Below are 13,008 nucleotides of genomic sequence, written 5' to 3'. Positions count from 1 at the left end.
CTTAAAGAGGACCTGAACTTTTATGAAAGATTTATTTGTTGCAACTGATACAAATCCTGCAATAAATCTGCAGTGTGTTAACATCCAGTGTTTACAAATTAGCTGCTCTGACGAGAACTGCAGAGATTCCAGAGCTGACACAGCTGAGAAATCAAATTACAGTTGTGATTAGTCACAATCTGAAGTGGAATTGCACAGGCTAAACTCTCTGCATACATAGAGGATGGATTAATCTGTGTTTTCCATGTGTCCGGTCTATGAGTTCAGGTCCACTTTAATGGTATACTACTGTCATCAGTGTGTGGGGGAGAGCAGATCATTTGGCCAGTGGTTTGTGTCTCCACAGCAGACACCCACATCTATTCATGTCTACTGATAAAGTCACATGTGTTTCACAGGAATATGGCTGTTTTCAGCACAGGAGGGAAAAGAACCTTCACCTCCAGTCAAGGATGACTCCAGCAGGCGGTATACACAGTGCAGCTGATACTGTGCATGTCATAAAAGTCACTGGCTCCAATTATGATATCCTTGATGTTGATTATTAACAAATGACGGATCCATTCACTGTACATGAAAGTACTTCAATTACTTGATAGCAGCCAGCCTTTGTTGTTGTTTCTTTGCAATTCAGGAACTGGTAGAACAGGCTGCGGTGCACCTGTGTGGATATCTGCTAGACGGGTGACTGTCATTGTAATTCAGCTGGCGGTTCTAGGCCAGCACACAGCTCACATTACCGCTGCTCTAGGTTGGTAAATAACGTTTGTGAGCCTGAAATATATACGTAAGATTACATTTAAAACCCGACTCTGCCAGGCACTGAAATTTCATATCAGAACAACTGAAAAAAGTACCATAATCAGTCTTTTAATACTAAAAAAGAGACCTGAAGTGCCCGGATGATGGCGGACTCCATACATTATTTTTCCTGTTAAAAAAATACCATTTACCTGACTATTTTGCTGATTACTAGAACTCCAAGAATTAGTAAATGATGGTTGGAGTGGAGGTACTGTATACATAATGTAGGTTTCAGTACAGCAATTCACTTCTGAGCAGGGGCGTAGCAATGGCAATAGCAGCCATGGTGGTTGCTATGGGGGAGTCTATTTATTATCAGTGCAGGCCATTTCAGCGCAGGGAGAAGCCAAAAAACAGATCACCCTGCTCCTCCACAAAGTCCGGGTCCATTTCCCTCTCCAAGTTGTGGCAACTTGTGTGGTGCCCAAAACAGGCCTACAGCGCTGTACTGAAACCAGCTGTCTCAGCCCCTGAAGCACAGCTAGGATACATTACATAGTAAGTGGCAGATCAGGTAAACAATAAGTATATCCCTGATGTCATATTTACCCAGGAGTGTAACTACAAATCATGGAGCTCCCAGCAAAACTTTGATTTCAACGTGACACCCACTTCTCCCCACCTTAGTAACAGCCAGAGTTGTATAACAAGTGGAGCCACAATATCGCCCTCCCCCATGACTAACATGGCCACAATTAGAAGTGAGGCCACCTCAACCACTGCTGTCCAGTCCCATAGCGCTCCCCCCACTGCATGTGCAGCCACCGTTGTTCCTCCTTCCCTGCCCACCAAATAGGAAGTGAGAGTGGCCACCTTCCTGCTTCAAAAAGCAAGTGCTGTTTCTTTAGGTCATTTATCTCAGCGGCAGCGCACTAATACGTATGCTGACCTGGGCGCTGCTATAGATGTAAGCGGCGCTGTGGGATTTTAAACATCATTTGTGTGCCGTTGATAGCCAGGCCCCAAACTACTTCTCCCTCCGAGTTGCTACGACTCAGAGGAGGAGGAATAGCATTTTAACGCCACCTAGAATTTCAGGTGAGCCGTTATTCAGCTCACCCTGTGCTCAACTGACTGGGCATCCATTTCATACCACCTTCCCACCACCACCACCTTCTATGTCCAGCACTTGTTTGACTTATTGAATTAATTAAGAATATCCTTAATTGGGCGTCTCTCTCCACTACAGCTGTTTAAACTACAAATGTTTTTTTATAAATTGCACAATCCAATGAAACTGCATAGAGCTTTCTGTGAAGGCAGCAGATCAGCAGGACTGGCAGTTAGTGCTGCACTCTACATTTGCTTTTGCAGATGAGAATTTTGGGGTACACCCCTGCCCAAGGAAAATAAACTTCCTTCCTTTGTTCATCTCTTCTTTGATGCTGTCCTTAAATGAACTCTTTTTTTGTTTCCCTAGTCAGCTGAGTGTGTCAAACGTATGTTTCCTCATCGACACACCCTAAAATATAACTCAAATGACTTTCCTTTAACTTTAAAGAATAACACAACCATTAAATGAAAATAGTTCTCAGCTTATCTTACCGCAACTTATTTCCAAGCATGATTTTTTTTCTTAAGTCATACATACACTAGACTATGGCCTCAATTCACTAAAGCTTATCTCCTGTCTTTAATAACTCTTCTAGAGTTGTTACCATGGCGATAAGGCATGTGGTATTCAGGAAACATTTTACCACAGGCAAACCTAAAGTTAACTCTTCTGTCTTTAAAGGGAACCTTAACTGCCGTGGAAAAATAAATTCACTTACCTGGGGGCTTTCCCAAGCCTCCTGCAGCCGTCCTGTGCCCACGCCGGTCCTTCGGTGCCCTCCGGTCTCCCTCCGCCGCTAAGTTTCGTTTTCGGACGACTGCCAGTCGTCCTCGGGCCACTTCCGCATTCCTCGTCGTAAACTGCAGTAAAGCGCGTCCGCATGACGCGTTTGCCATCATGCACATGACGCGTTTGGCGTCATGCGGACGCGCTTTACTGCAGTTTACGACGAGGAATGCGGAAGAGGCCCGAGGACGACTGGCAGTCGTCCGAAAACGAAACTTAGCGGCGGAGGGAGACCGGAGGGCACCGAAGGACCGGCGCGGGCACAGGACGGCTGCAGGAGGCTTGGGAAAGCCCCCAGGTAAGTGAATTTATTTTTCCACGGCAGTTAAGGTTCCCTTTAAGTTAACTCTTCAATCCTTAAAATAACTCCAGAGTTAAAGACAGGCTGTTTATTAACTGCATGTGAAAATAACTACAGAGGAGGTAAAATAACTACAGAGGAGGTAAAATAGCTACAGAGGAGGTAACTTAACTACAGAGGAGGTAACTTAAGGAATGAAGAGATAAGATAACTCTCTCTTATGTGGAGGTAAGTTTTCTTTTGCCTTATTATCTCCAGCATGATCTTAGTGAATTGAGGCCAAAAGCTTTAAAAGAATAGACATTAAATTCAACATACATATTGAAGCTAACGAAAATCTGTTTAACCACTTCACTACAAAGGGGTTTTTCTCCTTATGGACCAGAGCAATGTTCACATTTCAGTGCTCCTCCCATTCATTTGCCAGTAACTTTATCACTACTTATCACACGCCTTGGGTTTGTTTGTTTGTTTTTTTTGCAACAAATTTGGCTAATGGGCTTTCTGTGGGTGTTTCTTTTTGCTAAGAATTATTTAATTTTATGTGCATTTTAAAGGGAATAAGAAAAAAATGCATTATTTCTCAGTTTTCAGCCATTAAAGATCTATAATAAAATGTGCCACATAACAAAAACCCACATATTTTATTTACCCATTTGTATTACAATGTTTAAATTGTGTCCCTAGTACAATGTATGGTGACAATATTCTATTTGGGAATGAAGGTGTATTTTCTTGATTTTGGTTTTCTTGCGGTACTCTATCAATGATTACAAGCCATTATTTAAAAAAAATAAAATAACAATAATATACCCTCATGGCAAACATATACAAAAAGCTAAGTCCCTAACGTAACAATTTATGTATTCTCTTTTAAAGGCAGAGCTGGATATCTACGACCCTGGGGCTTTAGATGAAGTCCTGTGGGGCGTAAATATATCGTACTGCCTGAATATCAAGAAGAGGTTAAACTATAGCACATATGGCTGATATTATGAACAAGGTATTGATTGGATATTAATTGGATATTTCCATTCTTTGCCTGATTAATGGTGATTGAAGCAGTAGGCAAACAACATTTGCATTAATTTGTAGTGCATCGAGCTGCAGCCATGCAATTGATATTACACTAGGGGCCTGATTCACAAAGCGGTGATAACTCAGTTATCACGCCTAAAAGACTTTAGGCGTGATAACCTTTGCACTAGCAAAGTTATCACCGCTTTGTGCTCTAACTCGCGCGAAGCTCCCGCGCGCAAAGCTTTGCGCGCGTACGCGCGCGCGCAAAGTCCCATAGGGCTTAATGGGCACTTTGCGCGAAGCACGGTGCGCTAATGGGCACTTTGCGCACGGGAGTTCGCGCGAATTCCTTCAGATCACGCCTAAACTAAGTTTAGGCGTGATAAAGGGCTTTTCACAAGCGTGCAAAGTGTTTGCACCGCTTTGTGAATCAGGCCCTAGATGTCTGCTGCAATCTTGTCTAATACTTACTTGGGCTAGTTAGTTGACCAGGTAAATGTTGACTATGCTGCAGGCACTGGCAGGTCCCTCCCACTTGTTTTTTTTCTCCTTTCCTTAGAGCAGAGCACTGATTGGGAGAGAGCTGAACCATGTCTATGGATGAATAATGACCATCCAAAGTTATCAAAAGCAATCATTTTAGATGATTATTATTGCGGCTCACTCACAGAGCGATGCCTTCTCATCTCTCCCCTCATTCCTCTCCCCATCCTAAAGCAGCATGATTGGCCGAGAGCTGAAGAAAAAGGCTGCATAGGTTTTTCTTTCTAAAGCTAAGCCAAGCCAATACCTCTACAGCAATACTTCCTAAAATTGTCACCCAAAATGATCTCCGTTCCAGGGGGAGAAAGCAGTTAAGCATCTGGACAAACCTTTACCTACTAGTGTGGCAGTGTCATTGACTAATGGGTTCCATTCACCTCCCATCCTAGCCTACATATGTTCCGCCACCTTTCTCCTTCCCCACTGCTTAGCCTGCTTCCTCCCAATTGCATGGTTAAATGTCCATCCATCTTTTTTGATTTGTTAAAGGCAGATTTAAGTGGAAAAAAACAAACAGTTTAACTTATCTGGGGCTTCTAGCAGCCCCCTGGAGTCATCTTGTGCCCACAATGTCTGTCCGAGTCCCTCCGGCCAGCAGCAGTGACCGCTGCGCACCCTGATTGACTCCTGCAGCTGGAATGCTCTGCCCATGCGCAGTAGTGATTTTCGCATACCGCGGATGGACAGAACACTCCCGGGCATGTGAGCATGACCACCGGACACCGCGCTGCTGGCCACAGCTCTGCGAAAGCCGCTACACTGAGCAGTGTAATTCTACCTACTAATACATGCGCCATTGATTCTATTATCTTGTAAGTACGTTTTTATTTGTGCAATAAACTATTTATGGTAATACACTATGGAGCGCTCTATTTTCTTTTAGATACATCAGAAAAACCTGATCTACATATGCTTGTTCAGGGTCTATGGCTGAAAGTATAACAGAGGATCAGCAGGACTGCCAGGCAACTGGTATTGTAAATAAATATGGCAGCCTCCATATCAATCTCACCTCAGGTTCACTTTAAGAACAGGCTTGTTTTAATTGGAACAGATTTGTTTTGAGTGTAACTAATACACTCAATCTATGTCAGTATGCCTATAAGTATCATCCAGTGGTGCACAAAATAAATACAACTAGAGTGGTAGCTATATATATTGCTGTCTTTATCTTCCCTTCATTCAGTGACAATTAGAGGTATTTTTAGCAGAACATCACAGATTCCATGCATTACCCACGTAATGTAGGGCAGACCACTTATGAAATATATATTGCAGCTGAGAAGCATTCGTTCCACTGCTTACTGGCAGAGGTAGTCTGGGTGATGCTGCATTAAACATGGGCTTTATTCATATAAACATGAAGCAGCTGGCTGCAACCAGTCCGTGGTTAGCTTTGGCTTTTGTAGGACAGTCGCACATTTCCACTTTCTGCAAAAATAGAGTTAAGATTTACCAACATGATTTGAAAGTAAAAAGATAAGAGATGTGTAAAGAGAAGTAATGCGCTATCCACTTCAATTTCTGGCTGGCATTTGTGTCTTCCACTTCCAGCACCACACATGACATTATTTATTTTCCAGTAGGGGTTACTTGCTAAAGCAGCAGGGACAGCTGTACTATCCCAGGAAAAAAAACACATATATAAGTAGATAAAGACTTGTTTTACTTACATAACATACGTATTGCATTGTACACATTTAGGTTTCAGTGAGTTTTATATAGTGAATAAAGAGAAAACTGTTCCAGGCATTTTTCATCTTTACTGCCTCTGACTAAAGCCAATCCCGATGTCATTTCCTCCCTTACTCTTTTTTTTCTCCTAGAAACTGCACTTTCATATCTAACTTGCTTTGTAAACACATGAGCGCAGATCATAGATCATATTTCAGCAGCTTTTGCAGAGGGGTGAGGTGTATTTCCCTTCTCAGCCTCTGCCAGTCTCACTGAACTGCCCTTAGTAATCAGTGAGGAGCAGGAACAGCACCTTTATTGCACCCCAATTCACCCGACATACAATGTAAGAGACATATGGAGGCTGCTACATTTATTTCCTTTTAAACAATACCAGTTGCCTACCAACCCTGCTGATCTCTTTGGCTGCAGTAGTGTCTGAATTACACACCTGAAACAAGCATGCAGCTAATCTTGTCAGATTGTTGTCAGAAACATTTGATCTGCGTGCTTGTTCAGGGACTATGGCTAAAAGTATTAGAGGCAGTAGCTCAGCAGGACTGCCAGGCAGCTTGTATTATTTAAAAGGAAATAAATATGTCAGCCTCCATATGTCTTTCACATATTTATTTTTGATAAAGATCATCTTGATTTGGTCCACAGTTTGGCAAGATTGAGCATTTTGCAAGGTTTTGCTTGTCAGGACAGGGACCATGGCAGTGTTCGTCCCAAATGAATATTGATAGACTGCTACGATGGGAACAACTGCAGCAACCCCTCTCTTTTGTCCCCCACCAGAAGTTATATGTCCTCTGAAAGACTGTCTCAAATGGCTAACCCTGATCTAACGTGGCGCTTTGAGTCCGCCAGGAGAAAAGCGCAATATGTTATTTGTCTTGTCTAATCTTTCACCTAAACCTGCCAATTAATGGTACATATTGTCCTCAGATGCAATCTTTTGATCACATTTTTACAATGGAATTGTACTGAAAACCATGTCAGTATGTGGAGAAAATCGACATATAAGGTTTCTATGATCGATCGGAATAGAAAATTTAGTCAATTGGTATGTTGGATTTTGCAAAGAAAGTGTTATAGACGTCTGGTTTATGTGAACAATTTATAATTACCTCCCGATTACTTTTGATCCCGTAACTCTAATTGAATGATTGCAACTGATACAAATATTGTACTGTTATTGGGAACCTTTAATCTTAACTTACCATCAACTTTTTACTCTAACATAAAGCACTGACTAAATGTAGCTCCTGTGCCTTTGTTGTTTGAGTAAATACGTTTTTTTTAAAAAAACATAGAATGTCAGAAGGATAACAGAGAAATGCAGGTAGCACATTCTGAGGAATAATTAGATATGCAAGTCAACAGACAGTGCAGATGTAAGCGGTAACTGTGTGACAAATAAACATTCTGACTAAACGCTGCAATTTGCATTGGTGTTCCTTGATTTACTTGTAACAGTATTGCAATGAATTTGTTGGAGAGACAATGGAGACGGTTGGGAGGAAGAGTATTTTGTGTTATGCCTTCACAATAAGGTGTTTTTAAGCAGTTTACATAAAAGGGGTTCCTAAGACATCACCTGAAATTAAGCCCTAGCTGAAATTCCAAGCATGTTTGAAATATAAGCCTTAGCCCAAAAGTAAGCCCTAGTGGCAGAGAATTATCCGTGTCCTCCTGATTTCTGCTGTCCTCCATGTCTTTTGCTGTCCCCCATGTGTCCCTGTATCTTCCACTGTCCCCATGTCTTCTGCTGTCCTGTGCCATCATACTGGCACACCCTACTCTTTGCTGAGTTGTCACCATGTCCTCCAATGTCCCCCAGCTCTATGCCGCGATGTGTCCCTAGCGCAGCTTCAGCCTGCGGGAGAGAAGCACGGCAAGTAATGTTTCTACTCAGCGAATGCAGTGATTGGCCCAATAACAGAGCCATGGGTCCAGCAGAGGAAGAGGCGGCACAGTGGAGAAGGCAGGAGATATATAAGAAAATGAAAATATGCATTAGCCCATATTTTGGAGTAAAAATGAATATAAGACACTTTTTTTCAGGGAAACACCATAGGTGTGGGTCTAAAATTGTTCCCACCGAAATTCACCAAGCCTACCAGTCCAGGGAAATGCCCAGTACAGTATTTTATTACATTTAATTTTAGGAGAGAACCTGGTCTGCCATGGTGGTCCACCATTTGATCTTTGAGCCTTTACCGAACCCCCTAATTATAACTGCTTTTTTTTTTTTTAACAAAGAGTAATGTTTCAAAGGTAAGGGTGAATTTGTTCGGTGTCAGGGTACCCTCCATCACATCACCCAACATGCACTGTTTGACACCAAGGAACCATCTTTTAGTACAGGAAATTAGTTACTTGTTCCCAGAAGGTTAATATGAGGATTAGAACACATGTAGCAATGGAGGAATGGAAAACTGGCATCGAGGACAAGCACCAGTATAATATTCTAGACGTACTAGCCAATGTCTAACTACTATCACTGCATCCAAAAATCCTAACTTAAATTTTTAAATACATTTTTAAATCAATGCCCACAATTCTTATTTTTATCTTACCCCAAATATTCCTCCACCCTTTCTCATCCCCCCATATTTACTTCTGAGTGTGCCCAACTTCAGAGTCATGCCAGACAGTCCTGGAGCCTGAAACACCTGGGACTTCTTCTACTGCAAATACTGTTTTCCATCCCTTAACCCCATGCACCACATTCCAGAGGCCTCTATGTGACATATGAAAGGGGGAGCTTTGTGGTTGGCTAAAACATACATGCCTACCTTCCAACTGTTAATGAAGACAGGAGTGGATAGGGTGTGTACAACACCCACCTCCAGCTGTGGCAGGAGAAGACCAGGATGTTGCAATAACAGCAGTATTATTGTTAGTATGTATTAATATAGTGCTAACATTTTTTGTAGTGATTCACACAAGTCATGTCACTAATTTTCCTGCAGTGGAGCTCACAATCTAACATCTACCATAGTCATGGTCTAATATATACTGTATGCATAGATGTATTTATACAGTGTGGGCATCTTCCATGGTACTTTACAAAGCCCATAGTCAAATTCCTAATGGTCCCTCAGAGGAGTTTACAAATGCCCCTTCCATAGTCAGACTTGGGAAGAATATATAAACTCCACGCAGATACAATACAATACAATACAATAACATTTCTATAGCGCTTTTCTCCCATAGGACTCAAAGCGCTTAGGCTCTCTCAGATTCAGTAATTAATAGGATGAAGTATTCACACAACAAAAGTTATATTTCTGCAAATGCCAAACTGAACAGGTGGGTTTTCAGTTTGGATTTAAACACGTCCAGGGATGGAGCTGTCCTGATCTGTTGAGGTAAGGAGTTCCAAAACGTAGGGGCAGCATGACAGAAGGCTCTGGGACCAAAAGTTTCCAAGTGGACTCTGGGTATGACTAGATTATTAGAACCTGTTGATCTGAGAATGCGGGGATTGCTACGCAGCTGCAACATATCTTTCATGTATCCAGGGCCTAAATTATTCAGGGATTTAAATGTCAGTAGGCCGATCTTGAATAGGACCCTCCATTCTATAGGTAGCCAGTGAAGGGAGTGCAGGACTGGCGTTATGTGGCAGGGACGGGGTTGGTTGGTGTGCAGTCTGGCAGCAGTATTCTGTATCAGCTGTAGTCGGTACAAGACCTTTTTTGGAAGGCCAGTGTAGAGAGCATTGCAGTAGTCCAGTCGGGATGTGATGAAGGCGTGGACTAAGGTTGGCAGATCTTCTGGGGGTATGAGGTGCTTGATTTTTGCAATGTTCTTCAGGTGAAAATAGGATGATTTCACCACAGCAGAGATTTGAGTTCTGAAGTTTAAATCCCAATCAATTTGAACTCCCAGGCTACGCACATGATCAGAGCTGCGCAGATCCGTGCCTCCTATTCCCAGTGGTGAAGACTGCAAGTTAAGTTGTTTTGTTATCATGCTCTGCCCTCCTATCAGAAGGACTTCAGTTTTGTCTGCATTTAGTTTCAGCCAGTTGTCATTCATCCATTGCTGTAGTTCACGTAAGCAGGCGTTTATAGTTAGAGTTGGGTCTGTCACACCAGGCTTGAAGGAAAGATATAGTTGGGTGTCGTCTGCATAGCAGTGGTATGTCAGGCCATGTTTTTGGATTAGTTTTCCCAGCGGTAACATGTAAATCATGAAAAGCAGGGGAGAGAGGATTGAGCCCTGGGGCACCCCATACTTAAGTGATACAGGGGTGGACAGGAAGGGCCCCATAGACACTTTGTGGGTTCTGCCACTCAAGAAGGATTGGAACCACTGAAGAACTATGCCATCAATGCCGCAGTATTCCTGTAGCCTGTTTATCAAGATGTCATGGTCAACTGTATCAAAGGCTGCAGAAAGGTCTAGCAGTATGAGGATGGAGCACTCTCCTCTGTCTCTTGCCATGAGCAGGTGGTTGCATATTTGGATGAGGGCAGTTTCAGTGCTGTGGTGTTTCCTGAAGCCAGACTGGAATGGGTCATAACTGTTGTTTTGTAGGATTTTGGCTTCTAGCTGGAGGTAAACAGCTTTTTCAATTAGCTTGCCCAGAAAGGGGAGGTTAGAGACAGGTCTGTAGCTGGTCATTGCATCTGGGTCCAGGGAGGGTTTTTTGAGGAGAGGCCTGATGATTGCTTCCTTCAGTAAAGCAGGAAATATTCCTGATTTTAAGGAACAGTTAACAATTTTTAGGAATACCGGTACGAACAGGTCGGGGCAGTTCAACATGAACTGTGTTGGGCCAGGATCTAGGTCACAGGTAGTTAGGCGGACGTGAAGGAGGATGCTTGATGTGACTTCTTCATCAATTTCTTTGAAGTTTGACCAAGGTGTTACATTGTCTCTGCTAATGGTCTTCGGCGCTATATTAGGCTCAGATGTTGTAAGTTGGATGGCGGACCTTATAGCGGATACTTTGTCTGTGAAGAAATGGGCAAATTGGTCACAGAGGTCCTTTGAAGACTCGATGTTAAGTTTTTGACATGCCGGGTTGCAGAGTTTTTCCACTGTGCGGAACAGTTGGGCTGGTTTGTTAACTGCACAGATAGTGCCCTGGCCTGAAATTGAACCTTTTACTCTAGTGCTGCAAGACAAACGTGTTATTTAATACACCACCTAACAAAGTCTAAGGCCAATTTTGGGGGAACCAATTAACTGACCAGCATGTTTTTGGAATGTGGAGGAAACTGGAGTTCCTTGAGAAAGTTCATGCAAATATGACATTGTTGGAGCTTTTGGCATTTAGGTGAGTGAAACACGGGTGAAAGAAGGAATGGTAGGCTTGGTAGCTCTGTAGGTAATTGCACAGACGGACTTTGTGTCTATGGGCTTTGTGTCTATGGGATTTGTGTCGTATGGGAGAAAAGTGCTTTACAAATGTTATTGTTGTGGTTGTTGTTGCTTGGTGGAGAAGGAGTGCACAATAAAAGTAAAGCCCAGACCTTAAACCAAATCTGCACCCCATAGTAATTACAGACCTCCCAATCTACCATGTACACTAGGCTAATCCAATAATTTCTCTTAAAAACAGCCAGTAATGCTAGACCAACCCTAAAGCCCTGGTTCATCCTCTCAGATTTTTAATTGTTACTACCTGTGAAGAGGGAACTATACCATTACTTAGAGTTCTTATATATAATGCAGCAATGCCATCCTGTCAATTGTTTAGGCGATGTAAGTGTAGGGAGCACAGATTCTGACATCACACCAGCATGGGCGGTGCTACACTGGGGTACACTGTGGCACTGGCCCCCTGGAAATCACTGGCTCCCTTGAGTGCCCCCCTGCTCAGTAACATACAGTTAACTGAGTTATTATATATAACCCAGGGGTCTTATCATACAGTTAACTGAGTCTTTATATGTAACCCAGGGGTCTTATCTATTTGCCATAAATACCTCACAATCCTTGCAAGATCATTTGTAATCATTGTATATTGTATGTGTATGTGTATTGTATAGTATTGTATTGTATTGTATATTTGCAAAAACATTCTGTCTACCTCCTCCTGACTGTATGTTCTAAGTCATCAGGAATAGAGTCTGAAGAAGGCTTACAAGCTGAAAGCTTACTGTTTTTCTTTTAAATTAGACTATGAACTAGAGGTTGTATTTTACAGACAGGGAGTTTTGAATTAGGATAATATCCTGGTTCAAAACTTCCTGTCTCAAAAATACAGCTACTAAGGTGAGGAAATACAGTGTTTCTCTCTCTCATGCCTCCCCTTCTTGCTTGTAGAATCCTAATGCTGGGAATACACGGCTCGATTTTCAGCCATTAAAGCGGAATATAATCCTGCATTTCAACTTTGCTCTAAAACATTATTTACAGCATATTATATGCAACCAGCATTTTTTTTTACTAGACCAGTATTGGAAGGGTTACACACAGAGCTTTAAAGTTCCTTGGAGAGAAATGCTGCCGCAGCCGAAGTTTAGATAGATACATTTAAGTAAACACAATGTAACAAGTGAGGAATGTGACTCTCTCTCTCTCTCTCTGTGTCTGGGAGCTCCTGCACAGTTAGAGTGTGTGTCACATTCCAGGCTTGTTACATTGTGTTTACTTAAATATATCTATCTAAACTTCGGCTGCGGCAGCATTTCTCTCCACGGAATTTTAAAGCTCTGTGTGTAAACCTTCCAATTCTGGTCTAGTTAAAAAAAAGGCTGGTTGCATATAATATGCTGTAAATAATGTTTTAGAGCAAAGTTGAAATGCAGGGTTATGTTCCGCTTTAAGATTTCCTACATGTCCGATCTCTCGCCCAATCGTT

This window comes from Hyperolius riggenbachi, chromosome 10 (genome assembly GCF_040937935.1).
Source record: "Hyperolius riggenbachi isolate aHypRig1 chromosome 10, aHypRig1.pri, whole genome shotgun sequence".
NCBI lineage: Eukaryota > Metazoa > Chordata > Amphibia > Anura > Hyperoliidae > Hyperolius > Hyperolius riggenbachi.
Note: the sequence above shows the minus strand (reverse complement) of the source record.